Source organism: Thermobia domestica, chromosome 1, assembly GCF_964235325.1.
Source record: "Thermobia domestica chromosome 1, izTheDome1.hap1.1, whole genome shotgun sequence".
Classification (NCBI taxonomy): domain Eukaryota; kingdom Metazoa; phylum Arthropoda; class Insecta; order Zygentoma; family Lepismatidae; genus Thermobia; species Thermobia domestica.
Window position 1 is genome coordinate 62,936,522 of NC_137454.1, and position 3,921 is coordinate 62,940,442.

The window sequence follows — 3,921 nt, forward strand, 5'->3', positions numbered from 1 at the left end:
TATTTTTACATGGAATAAGTATTTTGTTCCTATATATTTGTCAAAAACATTCCCCTCTAGTTCGGAAGTTTAATTCAAACACTGGTTTGGTAGGATGGCCCTATAGGTTTGGTGGGAGATGGTAGGAATGGCCCTATATCTGTCAGTAATTTTATTTTCTAGATCTGGCAACACTATATAAGTTGAAAGTGAAAGTTGATAAAATGCGAATTCTGGCAACACTGCAGTTATTTGAACTGTATGATCTGCAAATGGATCCAGAAAGCATTTTTCGTATCAAGTATAGTTTGCTGGATATTTTGATTCTCGCAATTGTTAACATATTGCGTTATCCACAAGTTTGTTGGCACAAACAATGTTATTCCTTGGTGGTTGGTGTAAAGGGAGATAGGCGACAATAGATGGCAGCACTGTTCTCCTACACAAGTAACGTATTTTTATATTTTCTCTGCTGCTTCCACAAATTTAATGCTAGAGAGTTTAAACTTTCTGAAAAGAAAGTTCAAACTTATTCTAAGGGAACAATCCGTGTCAATTTTGGATATTGTGACGTTAGAGCATTCCTCGGACTAGAAGCAGGCAAAGACAAGGTTGAAATCCGGTTAAATATAGACGAAGAAATTTACATATAGATATAGTAAAATGATCCGGGTTTGGTTCAATGAGCTCAGAAAAACATATACGGAAACGTTATATTCTTTATATCCTAATTACATTGGCGACTTTTTTTTCGGGGCAAAAATGTGCCCGCATGGCATACTGGAAAATATTGCTGGAGACCTCTAAGCTTGAAAACAATGTTGGATCCAGTAACAATTTATGCTGGTTTTGCTGTAAATTATGCTAGTAATTTGACGAAAATTAATGGTCCAAGAATCAAATTCCAGCACAACTTTTCTTTTTATTTGGAACGGAGGGGACACAAGTTCGGAAACCATGTTGAACTCTAGGTTCCGTCTCCTTAGGATGTTATGAACATTCATCCCATGGAAAGCAATGGCAAACTACCATGCATTCACCTTGTCAAGGGACTTTTAGGTCAAATATCTGCCTTCGGACAGAATATCACATCATCATTCATTAACAGCCATAGAATAACACATTGAAAAATTTTGACCCAGAATATATGCGAGACTGCGAGACCATGCGAGAAAGTGTCGCGCGAGACGCGAGACGAGACTTTACATTTGCGAGACGAGACGAGACCCGAGAGGAGACCAACATTTGAGGTTGCGAGACGAGACGAGACTTTTGCATTTCTCGTCTCGCGTACATCCCTATTTCTTATTCTGCATCCGAAAAGATGCTAAGTAATAACTATCACCTATATTCTTACTTGTTAGCAAAAAATGATAGAACGATTGTTTTTAAGAAAAGAGAGAGTACATGATGAGGCATAAAATAAAATATTTAGCCTACATCAATCGTTTCTTTGTTAAACAAGTACAGTTCGATGGAAAATCTAAAAATGATAATCAAGTTTTGAAATTTTTGGGAGGTCCGGACCCGATGCCCCCCCCTCGTGGCTATGTCCCTGAGAATTGCTAACTAGTCCCAAATTCAATGTGGCGTTCCCCATCATACAGTTTTATGTGGAAATTATCAAGAGTATAAAATATACTTATTTTATAAAAGAAATATGTATATACTAAATTACTAGGCTGTCCACAGAGGGAGGAGGCGATTCTACATACTGACTTATTAATATTTAAATCACAAATTACTATGGAAGAAGTCTTCATTATCAATATAAGCTAAGAATTAACTTGTAAATGAGGGTCTACTTTCATTTGTTTTCTGCTCTACTAGATATTTTCTTTCTTATTTTGTAATTCTGCAATCACTTATTTTAATTGTCATTATATTGATTTGCTTCAGTATGGTCCTGTAATTTAAAAATATGAATGCATAAAAACAAATTCCATTTGTTAATTGCTAGTGAAATAAAATTCAGAAATTTTATTTAGCGCCAAAAACCTTCTCGTTCACTGAAAACCGTGTTGTCTTGCAGATAGAGATGCAAGGGCTCGAAAAAAAAAACTGGCTTTTTTGAAAAAAAAAAAAAACTCGGTTTTTTCTGCTTCGCTTTTTTGCTTGGAAAATTTTGGGCTTTTTTGAAAATTTTACTTTAAACTCACAAAGCAGACTTTGTTTCGCTTCTCTACAACAAAAAACTCATTTAAATAGTAGCTGATGCAGGTAAAATATGAAACCTCGAAAATAAACCATGAATTTTAAAAAGATTTTTTAAAATTCTTAACATATTTACATTATGAATTCCAAGGGATTAACCAATATATGTAATAATATTTTAACCTCTTATATACAATAAGTGCTTTAAAAATGATACACAAATAACTAGCAAAATTGTATGTAATATTTTTACTTCAAAATATCACACACCCTCTTTTTGAAGCAAAATAAAGAAAAACATGAGAGAAATCTGCACATCAAGAGCTTCGTTTCGGATGGTTCTGTACATTCTTGAAAATTTTCAGTTAAGTTTTAACTTTCATATACATTGTATGAATATTTCGAACAAATTTTTTCACAGATTGATCACATACGTAATAATCTGTTACCACCTATCAGGTGCTTCGGATCTGCTCCTAATTCGGTAAAGCTCCTAATTCTGTAATGCACTGACTGCTCCTTAAGCTTGTTCAGAATCAGGAAAGTATGGAATTTTCTGTTCATGGATCATATACGTAATAGACGGTTCATCTGAGTGTATGGTTTCCTATGCTGTAGAATATATAACCACCATCACGGTTTACCCAATGCTGAAGGTTTTTAAATTTTTAACAAGAAAATTTAACATGTAGTTACGAAACTTTTTTTTCTTAAAGGAAAAACTATGGAATACATTTAAAAAGAGTGGAAGAATCAATCACTGTTCCAGTTCACAAGAAAGACGACAAAATTGATTGTAATAATTATCGAGGCATTTCTCTTAACATTGTATAAATAAGATTGCCCCCATACGCAGATGAAATTATTGGAGATTATTAGTGTGAATTTAGTCGAAATCGACCAAATATTTACCATTCGACAAATACTCGAAAAGAAATGGACATATATTACCCAGTACATCAACTGTTTATTGATATTAGAGAGGCTTACAACTCGGTAAGGAGGGAAACAAGTACAACATTCTTACAGAATTTGGAATGCCGAATGAGCTAGATTTATTAAGTGTTTAAATGAATTCCAGAGTAAAGTGCGAGTAGAAAAATGCGAGCTTCCACGTCGAGATTGGCCTGAAACAGGGATATGCGTTATCGCCGTTATTATTAAGTTTTGTTCCGGAGTACGCTATAAGAAAAATCAAAGGTAGGAACCAGGGCCTAGAGTTGAATGGTATTCACCAGGTTATGGTGTATGCTGATGATGTAACTCTGATAGGAGAACGATCGAAAGAAATGCAGAGGCCTTATTAAACGCTTGCAGGGACATGAGTAAATGCAGAGAAATCTAAATACAAAGAAGTTCACAAGGAGGTTACGGCAAATTATGAATGCGCTAAAATGTCAATTAATACTTTCGACACAGCGGATACTTTCAAATATCTTGGATCAGTATTACCAAACCAAAATCATACCCACAAAGAAATTAAATGTCGACTAAAATCAGGAAATTCTTGTTATTATTCAGTTCAAAATATTTTGTCGTCGCGAATTCTGTCAAGGAATTTAAAGCTTAAAATATATAAAATGATAGTCATGCCTGTTATGCTTTATGGTTGTGAAACATGGTCGCTTACGCTGAGGGAAGAACGCAGACTGAAATTATTTGAGAATAAAATTCTGAGACGAATATTTGGACCCAAGAGGAAGGGGAAAGGGGAATGGCGGAAACTTCATAAGGAGAAACTACATAATTTATACGGTTTATCAAACATCATTAGAGTCATCAAGTCTA